The sequence below is a fragment of the Stegodyphus dumicola genome, chromosome 1, assembly GCF_044657685.1.
Source record: "Stegodyphus dumicola isolate Sdum_Otavi_A_Nest chromosome 1, ASM4465768v1".
Lineage (NCBI taxonomy): Eukaryota > Metazoa > Arthropoda > Arachnida > Araneae > Eresidae > Stegodyphus > Stegodyphus dumicola.
In genome coordinates this window covers 80,748,411-80,764,954 of record NC_140768.1, presented here as the reverse complement: position 1 = coordinate 80,764,954, position 16,544 = coordinate 80,748,411, and the positions used below count along the sequence as shown (strand labels likewise).

The 16,544-nt window shown below is 30.9% G+C and overlaps 1 protein-coding gene across 4 annotated transcripts in view; it reads left to right on the top strand.

The window, feature by feature from the left end:
• LOC118195619 (protein Tob1-like) overlaps positions 1-16,544 on the top strand; it is a 241,902-nt gene that overhangs the window by 19,013 nt on the left and 206,345 nt on the right. For 3 of the 4 annotated variants that reach the window (XR_015041175.1, XR_004757398.2, XR_015041177.1), the window contains exon 2: positions 16,333-16,397. The exons of the other annotated variant lie outside the window; for it this stretch is intronic. The gene's annotated coding sequence lies outside the window, so the exon portion shown is untranslated. The remainder of the gene's footprint in view (positions 1-16,332; positions 16,398-16,544) is intronic. 4 annotated transcript variants of the gene reach the window in all.

Genomic DNA, 16,544 nt, shown 5'->3' with positions numbered 1-16,544 from the left:
TTCCAAATGAAGAACTTCTGCTTGGATTAGTGGCTAGATTTCGCTTGTTACAGAGTTTTTTTTTTACCTTCTAATGATTTTAGGTTACTTTATTTCAAACTAAAAAATGTCTTTAGAGTTTTTAAATTAAATTGATCTCATTTTTGAATGGAGATTATTGGGAATGCAGCAGGACAAAATGTATGCCGATATTATTTCAAGAAATTACCTTCTAATGAAATGAGGGAAAAAATTTAAATATTTACGAATTATTAAAGGCATTGTAAAAAGTATGCTGTGTAAAAAAAAATGTGCTAAACTAGTATTGTAGAATGAATGATATATCATGACTCATCAACTAAACTAAAAATCTTTAAAGCTAGGAAAACATCTTTGTAATTGAGTTATGTCGTCGGAACTTCCCATGCATAAAGTTACATAATTTATTAAAAATATCATAAAACTTTCATATATGTCATAATTATTAAAGCAATAAGAGACGGGTTAAAAAATAATCTCTGTTAAGGATTATTAAAGGAGCTAAGAGACAATAGCCATGAATATAAAATTTTATTTTTTCGACGGTTAAAGCCACAGTTAAATTAAAATAAAATATGTATATTGAATAACTAATATATGTGGTTCTTGGAATAATTATAATTCCGAAAAATATCTTCCACTACGAAAAAAAATCTTTTCCATTAAAAATAAAAATTAAAAAAAATTCCTCTTTCAGTTAAAACTGTATCAAGTTTCTGAAAGCAGCTATATTCTTGGTAATTTTTAAATGTTCTTTATACTAGAACAAAATTACAAAATCCCCATTTGCTTTTATGGATACTAGTATTTATATTAGAAAAGTAAAAAGCCGTAGACTGATTATTTTAGGGAAAACTTTATGTTTGAGTACTCTTCTTAAAAACCAAAGTAAGCCCTAGGCTTAATTTTTTTTAAAATTTAAATTTTTTGAATTGATGTGCTTCATCTCTATCTAGAATTTTTTTTTTTTTTTTTTTTTTTTTTTTTTTGGGTGTGTGTGTGTGTGTGTACTATAATACAAACCCGTTTCTTGCAAAAAGTACTTATCCATGGAAGCATCCTTTTCAAGTTCTCGCACACTTTACCATGGGTAATTAACATAGCTAGAAGAAAGAGAGTTTTGTAATACTTTTGTTTACTAAATCACGTATATGAATTTCCATAATTTAATTAAATATTATTAAGATAACTGTCAATCTAGTGATAGTTTCATGCTAGCATTAAAGACAATACTAAATAGCATATGTATGCCTGATAAAAATTTATTTGAAATCTGCAAATAATCTGATACTAGCAACAGAATAGTGGACATGACATGAAATGTTAATATGAAATAATAATTTTAAATAGAAATAAATGTTTTTAATTTATTATCTTTATTTACGCAAATAGATATTACATCTATTATATACTACATACATATTACAAGAGTAAAAATGGGAGAAATTTTATAGTTGCGGTTAATTAAAAACTGTGTAAGTCATTATCTAGTCTCGATTCATATTGTTCGATTATGAAGAAAATTATGAGCTTTCATTTTTTAATTCTAGAACAAATTTAGAGAAAAAGAAATAATTTTTGTTAAAATATAGAGCTGCTGTTGTTAAAATTTTGGATATCTACATTCCATTATTTGGCATTTGCGAAACAAGGTTTTCAAACTGTCTTCCACGCGGCTTTTCTCATAGTCTTAGAGTGTTCTCGTTCAACAAAGTATAAGATTTTTAATTTATGTTTCAAGTTTAATCAGTTCGTAATTGTCTACAACACTGAGCAACTTAAATCTGAATAATTTAAATCCTTATTTTATTTATTTAGCAATATATCTAATTGATAGGAATTAAAATACATTTAATTTTTATATATCTAACTGGCGAAGTTTTTATCATCGTCATCATGATTGTTATTATTTTGAACAAAATATTCTTCCATTTTTCATACCAAAGTAAAAATATAACGTGAATAATGTACACTCCCTAAAATGTTAATCTGAATGATCCTTTCTGAAAATTAGATTTGAAATCAGGAACAGAACTTTTAAAAGGCAGTTCTGATAGTTTGCATATCTGTCTAATTCAAAATAACAAAAATTTTCAGTGGTTTTATACAGTCAATTTAATACGATGTTTTTGTATTCATACAATGAATCTCATATGATAAGCTGTACTTCTTTGTATAAAATAATTGAAATTTAGAACTCGCTAAGTCAATGCATTAAAATTTTTTTTTTCTCCTTCCCATTTCTGTATTCAGTTTAATGAAGTCTGAATCCAGAATGGTTTCAAACATATGAACTACATTCATGATGTTCTCATCTCATTCTTTTCGAATGAACTATTTTGTTATGCGAACCATGCAATCTCCGCCTACACAGTAATATTTTTACCACCCATTGTGCATTTATATTTAATTCTGCATTCACAAAAGGGTTTGCACAGAAGGTAGTAGACCTTTTTATTCTCTTTTATCCTTTTGTTTTGATTGTTTTCACATCACGTTCTATGAGCTATTGTTTCACCATATTCAATCATCATTTAGTCTCCCTCTTCCCTCCGTCCACTTTATTTTTCTTCAACGTAGTTTTTTTAGCACATTTTTAATAGGCGCTTTCATTTATTTATTTAGAAAATCCCGTCGTCACAATATACGTTTCACCAGTCCACCATTTCTTTGTATTACTTCATTAATTAATAATAAGCATTTTATCCGTTCCCACAATGCACGTTTTCGCTTGGTTCATTTTGGTTCGAGACTTTTTTGGCGATTCCTACTTCCCCATTTACATAGTCAGTTGAAGTATTTTTTTTTTTTTTTTTTTTTGTTTTTTGTTTCTCTTAAGTAGTAGGAAATTAGATAGCCATTGTTCTTTTTTCTTTCCCGCCGAATTATATTCACCATCAGAATTTTTTCCCCCTTTTTTTGTCTCGTTTTGTGTTTGAATGGATATTTTTTGTTTCCCATGCCATCGACTCTCAATCATTTTTGATTTAGTTATAAATATTGAAGTTATAAATATTCAGAGCTTAAAGCAACTTAAATTATTCAGAGCTGAAAGCAACTTAAAGAGAACGGTTATTTAAAGTGACAACGTTTTTAAGAAGTAATAGATGATTAGTAATATTTCAACAAATACAGTAGCAAATTATTTTTCTCATTGCCTAAATTTTATGGAAGGAGATACACTTTAGAATTATGTGAATATACTTTTCCAAGTTTCATATTTTTGCGTAAAGAAATGAAAAGGTATTTACATGCTAGCTAGTGGATATGGCCAGGCATTTTAAAACAAATCTCTAGAAATCTGACTCCCCACCTCCGAAATCGGTTGATATTAGAGAATTCATCTGAGTGTTAGTCTTTTCCTGACTTACTAGTCATACTCTAATAAGTTACACGCTTACAGAAGAATCACATTCAATATTTTTTTAACAAATTTTTCTCAAAAAATTGGTCTTGGTAATAACAGTTTCTCAGTAATAACAGTAATAATTATATCTGGTAGATATAATTTTACATCTAAACTGAATTATTTACGACTTTTTTTTTTTTTTTTTCTCTGGTTTGGCGGTCAGAAGCCATGTTCAAAATTCAGTTTACCTTTGCGCTTCAAAGAGAATTTGATATGATGCACGCCCATGGAAGTCGACATGAGGTGCACGTTTCCTCGTTTTTCCATAAGCTGGTTTAATAGTCTCAGTTTTGTCTCGTAGAAGTCGATGTGCTCATGGAAGTCGACATGAAATGTACCTTTTGCAATTTTTCCATTAGCTGGTTTACTAATCTTAGTTCTGTCTGTTATGAGAAACTTCGCCAGTATGTCTGACAGGAGGTAGAGACTATAGTAAGAGGCTTTATGTATTTCAAGTAAGAGTAAACTAAACGAAAGTTTTATTGTTACATTGTGTTAGCCGAATGGTAACCTGGAGAAGACAAAACAATAATAATAAGTATTTTACTAAAGAAAACATCAAAAGCGTTTACCGAGAGTTTCTCATTAAATGCAACAAAATGGAAAACTTAAATGCATTTTTCAAGACAAATAAATAAATAAATAATAAATGAAATAAAATAAAATAAATATAAAATAAAATAAAAGGGCTAGGGCTCGTTTCTGTAGCAGATGGCAGTCGTAAGCATTCTGTCCGAATGTGCTTTTGTGATATAGAGACAACGATAATAATTCATCAAGAAATTATCTCCTCTTATTACCTTTAACTGGAATAAATGTAAGAAACAGAATATTAGAGTTTCTAATTTTCATGATGGTATCTTGAAAAGCCCCATCGGATTTATAACTCTTGAACAAATTCTACAAGAATTTCTCAATAGCTTAACAAAAATTTTTACATCTGTCAAGATTTATTGCCTCGAATTTCATTCCTTACAATTGAGATTTGAGATGACATTTATGATTTGGAAATGGAGTTTTTAGTCTGATGATTACTTGAGGAAAAACATTTAGATTAACGTGCTACCTGCGGGTGGGGGACTTTTTTAAACAATTATTTAGTTTAAATTTGGCAAACTCGATTTTAATAACCTAAATAAAATAGGATACAAAGAGGAAGTTCTCAAAAAAATCCCTCAGAATACAGAAATTTAAACACAGCAGCTGAATACATTTTACGAGAACTAAAATGTTCTCGTAAAATATAGAATAATGGAATCTGAATAACAATTTTGTTGCCCCAGAATAAAATGTTACTCAAATATTTGCCTGCAGTTGATTTTCGGTTCCAGCCTTAAAGTGGAATCAGCTAACGGTTAGTTAGCAATATCTGCTAAATCATTTATGATAAATGTTAGAATTTTAAGCATAGATTACAGTGATTGTTTACAAAACAAATCTACTATTTCTGTGAATATTACATTAGCTCTTCAAACATACAGAAGTAAAGTTTTTTTTTTTTTTTTTTTTTTTTTAATAAATATTGAAAAACAAGTAAATGATCAAATGTGTTTTGTATAAGAAACTGCAGGACAAGAGGATTTTGATGAGCGGCCTGGTCTTTATTTGAAGTTTAATGTTATTATTTCAAAAACTTAATAATCTTAACCCCGCCCCCCTCCGAATTGTTCACATTTTACAATGAAACCAACCACCTTAATAGACGCCACATTTGCAAACGATTTGCGTCTTCTCTCAAATGATTGTCTCACAGAATATGACTATAGATAAAGTTTAGTACTGATACGTTTTCACTATAAGTCTGGCCTCTTTTAGCAGCAAGTAGTCATGATAGGTTTTACTATATTTATTCTCGAAACATACGCTATGTTGCTGAAATTATCCTCCCTCCCCGCCCGTGGCTCAGGTATGATCGACCGAGTGCATAAAATCACTACATATTATGCCCTGTTACCATAGTAACGATATACCATAATATATCATTTAACGATATACGATAGTAACGATGTTACATAGTAGAGTGGTCTCGTAACCATAGTAGCGATTGTTGCAGAAGACAGTCCAGTTCTCTAATTTGCTAAAATACTTCAATCCCCTCAATGCGATGAATGACGACACTTGTTCTGACCTTAAATGAGGGGAGGGTCGACCTTGAAGGGCCTATCTCAAAGCAACAAACTAAAATAGTTAACCAGTCGAATCTCGTTGGCGGCACTGGCGTTTTCTTCTCTTCCTCTTCTGTAAAGTGAATATAAACTAATTACTCTGTTTAGTGTATTTTAATTTTATAACATATATTTTAAGTTTATGCCTCTTTCCTGTCTCTCCTAGCTTCAGCTTACAACTCCCTACCAGAATGAGTTTTTAGATTCGCGTTAAATGAAAATGAGAAAGGAATAGTATTTAAGTCAAGTTCCACTGATTTCGTCTGACAGAGTTAGGATTCCTGAATAGCGCGCGTTCGCCTTTGGGCTAAGCTGCTACTACGCTCGGCCGTATAACATACCTTTTGGTAGTTAGATGGCTAATTTACTATTACGGGTCAACTAGTTTAGAATTCTGTTAGCTTCAGCTAAGTCTCTTTAGTTAGTTCTTATTTCCTAAATTTTGATTTTCAGGCCAAGTGGTGGCTTTGCTGTACGCCCTGACAAAGGGGCCGACTGTTAAATCTTTACTTGGAGTAAATAAAAGGTAATTAATCCTTCATGAGTTTACGTTTCTGTTTTTGGACCCACGTGATTATTCGCTTGGTATTTCACTAGGTTCCTCGACACTTAAAATAATAGAATAAAAGTGAAGAACTCTATGACTCTTAAAATTTTTTTTGCAAGGTCTCCCTCCTCTTAGCCTAACAGCCGTCACATGCTTTGCCATAATTAAACAAGCAAACGATAATTGTGCCTTGTAAGTAAATTCGTTTGATATGATGATTTGAAATTACAGTTTTGTGATGTAGCCGTTCCTCAATAGACACTAATGCCGGCTAGCTTTAAAAGGATTTATTAACAGAGCACACAGGAACGGTTACAAACAAAAGAAATATACATAAAAATGAAACATATACCAAATGGAACATCAAACATTAGAATAATAGAGACAAAGTAAACTATCATCATGGCGGCTGAAGGTCGACTGACGTTTTTTCATATCGCCACTAGTTTTAAATAAAATAGTTCGGTTACAGTTCATGAGTTCATGGCGTTGAATAAAATAGTTCAATTACAATTAAATAGTTCTGTTACAGTTTAAAAGATCATGATTGGTCTGATTTAAGGGGAAATTTTTCTTAATTTCAGTCTTATCCTCGGACTTTTGTTTAATCCTTTCGGCATCTTATATCTTTTCTAAATACAGCATTTCATTGAATAGCTTGTTATCAAACAATTACGCTTCGTCAAATATTTCTTTCGGAAGCTAAGCTTTTCTCCACGTATTTGCATTCTGCAATAGTTCCCAAATGTGATCCATTAAAGTTCTTCTGGCTATAATCGCTCATTTTCACTGTCCATTTTAAAAGCATTATAAGCAGATCTTAAAAGAACTGTGGTTATTCTTCAAATAAACCAGTCTTTTTTAAGTTTCGCAAGTTCCCTAAAATGTTTATTTAGATAGCGTGTATGGTTCCTTATATGGTTATTAGATTATCGAATAGATTTTTTTTTATTCCAAGGGAATATCTTCATGACTGACTAACAATATTCACGTCAACTATATTCAACTTCGGGAAGAACCGATACGATATACCAAGGATCTTAACCGTTTCGGGCATTTTTTTTTTTTTTTTAATAAAATCTCAGTATGCTTGACTCAATGCCAATCTCATAAGTTAAAAATTAAAATGATTAACAAGTAATAAAACAAGAAAGCCAAGTTTAAAAAAATTAATAAGTCGAAAAACTATTTGCACTATCAGTTGCGAAGCTTTTGTCCGCCAATATTTTTTTGCTGTTTATTACAGCAGCAAGCAGCTACGTAATTAATCATGAAGTTCATTTTTTTATGCCATACTTACCCTAAATATTGCCAGGGCTCACAAATTCTCTCTCCGACACTGACAATATTTATAAAATTCGAGAATTTTTGTAGAATGAGGCAAAATTCCAAGATATACCCTCAGCGGAATACTGCATTGAAGTATGAGAATGTTTCGCTCATTCCAGGATGTCTGGTCACTGAAGTCTCAATAAATTTGTTGGTAAAGAAAAATATAACATACTTACGTATTTTGCAGTCGACTGCATTGACAAACAAAAACTGTTGTCAAAAGCACGATTTTGCGTTGAATAATGGACAAGCGAGACGTTTAAACACCTTTATAAGAATTTAACTTTGGTTTAATGTCACCCCCAATTAGTTCTCGATAAGCCAGGTAGAAGAATTCGACCTGTTTCATTTTTCATTTCGAGTTGTTTTTCTTCACAAAATATTTTTACTTTACGTACTACATCTTTATTACATTCTATCTAATAAAATGCCTTTATCTTATGCCTTCATTTATCTAATGAGATGCTGCTTGATTATGTGGCATAATACATTCATTACCTTTTATCATAATTTATACGTTCCTCCTTTTAACATAAAAAAATCAAGATGAAAGCTGGTCCTATTTCAACGAATAAAAATCGCATTAAATTCAACAATGAGACGAAGCTTATATAATGCAGTGCAGCAATTCCCTGAATTTGATGCTTAGTAACTGATGGAATGTTAAAAATTATTTTAATCCGTATGGTAATGTCATAAATAAATATCCGATGTTTGTAGAAGACGCGCATATTCTTTAACTATGTGTTAATTACATTTTGAGACAGGAACAGGTGAAATCCCATGATTCGTTGCGCAAACATAATACATTTAACAATCATTACGATCGTTTGCTACCTGGCTTTTCGCCACTTGGCTTATTGCCAATTTATGGATTTTTCAGCGAAAAAAGTGGATGCGACGTATCTTTAGTATTTGTTTTATACTGCCTTCTCTTGCAAGCAAAAAATGTTAAGTAGCTGTCCGTTTAATTAAGATTAGCAAAATGGCGTTGACAGACTTTAGAATGAAAACAAAGAACAGAAACTTTCTCTTTTCTTCGATTAACCTGTGAATTCTCATGTATTCGCGCACGTACAAAGAAATATATATATATATATATATATTATCTGATTTTTCGAATTACAATTTAGAACCTAAAAGGGCTGCTCTGTTTTTGTCCTTGAATATTTCCCAATAATGGCTGTTGAATGTTTCCCTATAAATGGCTGACGGTAACTGTATTCCTCGTTTCGGTTTAGAGACTCGTAATCCTATTGCCTCAGGTGGTTTAGTATTTTAGATTGTTTTGTAATTATAAATATACATTTTAGATAGATTTTAGCCTAAGATTCCTCTGCTGCCATATTTCTGTTATTTGCTGTACTTGCAAAATATTTAAGAAAAATTCAAAAACAAGAGTGTTCAACTTAATGCGTGCTTCTTCTTTATACCGCTGTGGTTGTTTGTTTATAATTGTATTATTTGTTAAAACATTATAGCTTCAAGAATGAAGTAGATTCATTTTTGACAATAGTTTCATGATTTATAAGCATGTTAGTAAAAGTTACACAAAATTTATGAGAATTTTAAACAATTAACCGGTTAATTCTAATTCTAGTTCTGAAATGAGGTTGTTTACAAAAACTTAACGTATCTTTGCATTGTAAATGTTTTGAAAGGAAAACTATAGTTTAATGCGATGTCGTTTTAAGAAAGAAACAAATTTTTTCTCGTTGCCGCTCAGAATCGCTTGATAATCATCTACACTTTGAAAATTTTCAAAAAGAATACAGAAAGAAAAGAAGCAAGATATCATCATGTCTCAGTTGCATTTCAAGGCTACTGAAACAAAAAAATAAAATCTCAGTTGAAACCGCAAAATGCCCCCGCAAGCTCTGACGTCATTTCTTTTACATAATTCTGAAAACAAACTTCTGGTGCTTCAACTTATATTAGAAATATACTCTTCTTCGTTATGAAGCGTAAGATAAGACCAGAATTTAATGTTTTATTGACAGTAAATCTATAATAATTGTAATAATATTTTAGAAAGCTCGAATATATATATATAGTACAGGGCAAACTCCGAGATAAGAGTTTAATTCGTTCCAGCATTGAGCTCGTATAGCGAATTTCTCGTATCTAGAAACAAACTTCCCCATTGAAAATTATGGAAATCCAGTTAATCCGTTCCGCATCCCTAAAAATATCAACATAAAATCAATTTTACTAATAAATAACACTGGTAAATAATATAACCGTAGTTTACCTTTATGATAGCTTCCGACACCGACCTTTTAACTGCTTCTCGTTAATCCACACCAACAACAGCTTCTCAAGATCTTCTAAAGTTTTGGACGGTGCTTGGAAGTAACGGCAACTCCTTTGGCTACATCAAGTTTGTTAATTTCTTTTCCTGCTTCTTCAGAATAGTGCAGATCGCCGATGACGAAAGGCCGCAAGTCTTCGCCAATTCCGTTACGCCACGCTTATGTTTATCTATGATTTCTTTCTTAATTTCAACGGCCATGGCTTCCTTATTTGTCTTTGCAGCACTATCTGAGGCAACAATCATCGTGGGAGGCATCGTGAAATAATTATTTTCACGTTAAATGTAATAAACAATTGACTCACAAGCGCACAAACACGTAGATCAAAGAACACAGAGTGATCTGACAAGGGATTCCCCGAGTCGAGACGGATAAGCAAATGGCCACGCATACGAACAGCCTCTGGCTCCTTGCTCGCTACTCCTGTGAAACGGTGTAGCACCAGGGTGCCTGGGTTATCGTGAACCATACCGTCACCACCGGTGGTGACGACCATACCCCTTGTAGAATAAGTACGCTGCTGCGAATTATATTAAAGACAATAACTTCAGTTAACATAGATCAAATGAGTATATACATAAGATTTTTAATATATATATATATATATAATAATTGAAAAGCGAGTGCATTGGAAAGCGCAAGGGGGAAATACAAACCCTTTTCGAGTTTCCTGGTCACCAGAGAAGACAGCATTGCTACAGGTCTGATTTTTATAATATTTCTGTAAAAGTTTTTTCTTGGTCTTAGCAAGACCCATGCTGTTTGTCGTTTTATTTTTTCCTTTTTCATTTAAATTTAACTTCAGGTTCGTTTGTAAAGTTTTAATTCTTTAAGCTTGCAGGTCAAGCCCATACGTTATTGTATATTTTGACTAATAGCATACCGCTATTTATTTTTATTTTTATTATTGCTGTGCATCGGAATTGCATTTACATTTTTTTCTTACACCTTAATGTGTCAATATATGCGGACGCGTCGGGAAATTGGAACAGAGAATTGAGACTAAATTTTGTAGCTCAAACTTTCAATTGTCTGTTTCGGCGAAACGCGTAATGGGTTAGCTTGGTTCGATGTTCATTTAGAAACTTCCCTTGAAAAGCCAAAATGGACCTCGAATGGGGCTAATTAACCATTTTTCGCTTTTTAATTATATTATATTTTTTGCCATTTACTTTGTTCAATCGATTAGTATTTTACTGCGTTTTTTAATTTACTTTTTATTTCGCATATAGCCTATTATATTACCTCATTCAACCGATTTGTTTTTTTAAATACTGTGTTAAAATTTCCGAAACTATTTAGCATATAGCTTTTATTAATCGAACTTGTAAATATAAATTTTTTTTCCATTTCCACACTTTTCATAACTACTGAATATGCTTATGTTGGAGTTTTCTTGGAGCCACAGCTTTTGGTAACTTTTTGGCGAGCTTACTACAATTTATCTTCTCATTTCCTTAATTTTTCAGCACAATGCGCAAAAAATTGGTCTTCTTTGTATTGTTCTTACAACTTTTCTTATAATAATATATTTAATAATTCATATATATATGCTATATATATAATTTAAAGTTAAGTAGTAAAAACAAACGAAAAAAGACCTATGTGGTCAAAAATTTAAGTGTTGAAAAGTTGAATTCTCTTCGTTTGTCATAGACTTTCAAAAAATTGTAATTTTTAATATGCAAATCAAGGTAGACTATATCATGTTGCACTGCATTTGTAGTATTAAGTTTTAGGCATGAAGGGTAGATATTAGCATTTTCAATCTTGTTGAAGTTGTTGAAGGCTATTACATTATCAATATATCGAAAGATATATATATTATATATATATTGCTCGCTACTTGAGTCAATGCTCGTATTTAGAGACGAATTTTTCGCTCATACTTTTCTCGTATCTCGAATTTCTCGTATGTAGAGTTGCTCGTATCTCGAGGTTCCACTGTATAAGAAAACATTTCTGTATGTAACGGATTCAACAAAAAACTTCAAAAACGTGTTTAAATACTTCAGCCAACAACTTGAAAAAACTTTAACAACAACTAAAAAAAAAAAAAAGTCGTCATAACAACTGACAGAAAAGAAAATATAAAGTCATCACGAGTTCTAGCAGCGGTTCTAAAATACTGTACTTCGCAAACCATTGCAAATAAAAATATGACTTCTAAATAAAGTAAAAATCTTTTTAATTGAATTAATAACAGTATAAATGTTTGACATGCACTCTCTTTTTACACAGCATATGCTCAACGTAACAAGGTGTGTAACAATTCTTTCCCGATAATCGTAAAGGTAATTACAGTCATTAAAGTCGTAAAAATAACTACACTAAGTAACTACAAAATTAACCAATGTAATACCTGAAAGATGTCCACTGTTAATCCGACGTTCAAAACGCAAAAACTCCTTTTGTTTATATTATTTTTGCATTTTTATAGATCAGTGGAAAACAGAAAATGCAGTTAATTTATTTTTACGATTTAGCAATTATTTTTTTAACGGATGATTTAACAATATTTGAATATTTGACATTTTGTACAACTAGGGCTTAATTTCTGAAATTAGAAGTGCCGGAGTCCCATGGAAGGATGCCTTGAAGAAAAAACAAAACTAAATACATAATATAATTTAAAAATAGTGAGTAAATAAGATTAAAATTCAATAAAATGTAAAGAGATAAATAAAAATTAGAAGAGAAGCTAGCCGATATAAAACTCAAAATTAGGCAAAGGCAACAAACTCGTTTTGGCCTATATTTTGAACAAAATCTATCGATTTTGAGGATAATCAGACATAGGTAAGCAGAAAGAATTCTACTCCTAAAGTCAAAATAAACTTGCCATTTTTCCCAAATCTGAGATAAATACAAATATAATGAATTATTAAATTAATGATAAATAGTGTTAAATAATAAAATAAAATAACGGAACTCGTCTTATTTGGGGCTTCGAGCATCAGAATTGTGTGAATGTGATGCGGTAGGTGATGCAGATCACTTCCTCTTCAACTGCCCGCAAACCGATAAACTGCATTTAAAAATGCCAAGCAGTGAATACTGGCCTGAATGGGCGGAGAATACCTGCGGCAACAAGCAAAACTAAAATAGAGGAGGTGATCAGGCTATGCTCAGCAAGCTACTAAGAAATTCTCCTCCTCCCTTGAGAAATGTATCTTCGCAGCATAATTTTAATAGCAATTCAAAATATTACAACAACTGAAAATCAACACTAGAAAAATAGCTCACCCCGTAGAATAGTAACAGGACTGTAAGAGCAAAACTATTGTAATGTAAGCATATTACTATCCAGTTTGCATGTATCTGATAAAAATAATATTGTAAAGCAGTTTAAATGATATTGAAAATCCAGTCAATGCGTAAATGAATTACAAGTTTACTTTGATTATCTCAGTAAAAGTATTGTAAATATGAATCCAGATAATGTTTAAATGTACACATAGCTGTCATGATGTTATGTAATTATCATATGTAACTTGTACAAGACAATGTTTGTAATCAACATATCTATGCTTATACACTGACATTGTATGCCCATGTAATATTTATATTTATATTTTTACACGGAGGAAATATTCCCTTCTGCCAGGATGACTATTAACACTGTAAGACCTTTACAACAAAGTCAGGTCAGTGGTTATCTCAGGCGGCGCTCAGTAGGAATTACAGTTCCGCTCAAAACTAAGAAATAGTAGAACTGGCTCCGACTAAGTTTAAGTTCTAAATGTGAAGTATAATGTACTATTTCAAGAATGACAGAAACGAAGACAGTTCTTTTCCTGGCACACCATTGAAGAAAGATAATGGTTAAATATAAAAAAGGTTAAAATAAAGAGTGAAGAAAGATTAATTGTTAAAGCATCACTAATGAGAGTAGAGGGACTGCTATAAGCAGTAACAAAGAATTTTTTAACAGAGACTGTATAAGTATGAAAACAATGAGTCAAGAATTCAGCGCTTTCTAGGTAATCTCCTGCCTACATAATTCTAGCTATCGAGCAAAATGTAACAGGGTGGGGGGGGATATTCCTCCTAATCCGAGATTTTATGAGAACAAATGTAAGGCTTTATACAAGTGATAATTTCGCTCCCCATAGTGGTTAAATCGTTCCACAAAATCTGTCTTTTGGGAACTTTGGCATTGGACGTGTAAGACCAAAGAGATCAGTTCTAGTGCTTTCGGAAGGAAAAAATTTACCCGAATTTGGACCAGAAAAATTTACCCCCTAATACAGATAGGGGAATTATTTACTAATGTACAATTGCTATGCATCCAAATATTTTCTTTTCAGATTTATACTATATTTCCTATCATTAGCAACAAAAAATTGAAACGACCTAATATATAGTTACTGAAGTTGCCAATCAAAAAATTTAAAGCATTTATATTATGAATAAGCGTATTTTTGAGAAGACTGGTTTTTTAATATAGGTCTTCAGCGTATAGTCTTTAATTAAAACTATTTCTTCTTAAAATATGGTTGATTATTGTGTTGGTGTTATTTACTTTTTTTAAGCTGGTAAAGTTCGAATTTATTCGTTTATTGACTTTACAGGTGACAGGTGAGAGCAGGTCCGGACACCCGGACGGCTTACATAGACTAGTCGGGTATCGTCCGGATCCCGCAACTATCTGAATCTACACTCCGAAAGCAATACAAGGGCAAAGTACATGGCCATACAAGGGCAAAATATAGATTTTTCTGCTTGCGAAATTAAACATTTTCCTGGCTACATCGCATGTTAACACATTGCTACACATACTCGCTACAATATACATTTCATAATATGCATTGCGTTGATCATTGCGCTGTACTTAAGGCATATTTACAACTCAATGCTACATTTAATACACTATATATTCTTTGCAGCATATTACGCTGAACATTATTCTTGACAATTCAACATAGATTCTGAACAATGGAATTGTTTAAATAAGACATAACTGGATTATATAGTACATAACTTCGTTATATAAGACAGACTTAAATAAATAACTTGATACAACAGATAAATAAATTAAGAGCTCTTAAATAAAGAGCTAAATTGCACATTACAAACAAATTGCACACAGAAGTCCTCTTTGTTTACTTTGGGCTGTACTTATAATATACAAAATACAGATTTAAGGACACAGTACAGCCCATATTACTTTTGATTAAACAACATGTTAAAAGTTAACTGTGGCATAAATTTTGCTGCATTCTTAAAACATACCAAAAATAACTTTGTAGTTAAACATTCTACTGGTTACATTGCACCTTAACATACTGCTATATATAAAACACTCAATACACTAAAATTTTTATAATACATATTACATTGAATACTGCACTGTATTTAGGACACCTTACAAAACTCATTTCTACACTTAATGCACTGTGTGTATTGGCTACATATTACATTGAACATTACTCTTGATTAAATAATATAGGAAGTGGTAGTAACTCTTTGTTATATACAACATAATTCTTAATACAAAAAGCTTATAAAAAACACTGCTAGAAATACACATTGAGAGAAAAAAATTACAGATTAAATTAATTGCAGTTAAAAAGTTTCTTTTGTTAAAACGTTTAATTTCTTTGCAATGGAGAATGTTAATGTCAAGATAACCAATTTTGTTGCTAGTGGCGTTGGCTTTGTTAAGTGCTAAAAATTTTGGATACATATTGGCCTTTTCACTTAGTCCAAAATTATTGAAAGGAATAATATCATGAAGGTTCTAAATGTAAAATTTAATTTTTTGAGCCATTAATAGTTTTGCATGAAACTGGATTCTTGTACAAAAATGAAGCGAATTCTTGTACAATTGCCATGGAATAATTCGTACCCATGGGTACTTCATTATTTTTTTGGTAGCTTTTACTTTAAAATTTTTAAGTTCAGGAAAGATTTTGTATTAATGTTATTAATCCAATTGTTTTGAGTGATTTTTAAAAGTCCAGTAATTTGGGCGCTGTTTGTTAGTATTGCAAGCTATATGACTACATATTTTTTAAAAACATTTTCAATGTTTAATCGATATTTTTTAAATTATTAGTGCCATTTGCAATAAATCTAAATTTAACTGATGTTTTCTGAAATTTTGGAAAGGAATAAAGGTAGGGAAATTTTTTGCATTTGGATTTTAAAAAGATTTTAAATATTTTATGGAAGGCAAGCAATTAGTTTTCTTATTGTTTTCTCATTGTTATTAGTGGTTTATAAGTAATTTAATTTGCTAATAATTACATAATAAAATTCTTTTCAAATTATTGTTTGCCATAGAGTGATTATGAATTGACTTTTTAATTCTTTGCTATTATAAATTTCTGGAAATTATAATATCAAAATATAGGAAAATTATAATATCAAAATTTATAATTCTTTGATATTATAAATTTTGATATTATAATTTTCTTATTGCTATTTTTTAGAATTTTAATTTTGAAAATTTCATTTTTGATAAGTTTAAAAATATTGTTTTTTCATTCCAAAAGGGTACTAACAAGGAGTTCAGATATAGTACTTGTTTTGTTTTTGTCCTAGATAATACTGGATATTTTAAAGGCTGTGGAGTAAGACAGAATTTGGTGTTTAGTTCTATAAGATTTGTAAGTTTCAAATTTGCTTAATTTATAAATTCCCTGTAATAATGTGTTTATGATTATTGTTGACAAATTCTTTTAGTTTATTTTCTTGTCAAAAAAAAATACTGTGTAATAGGTTTTGTTACTTTCACACTTGCTAATTTTGAATTA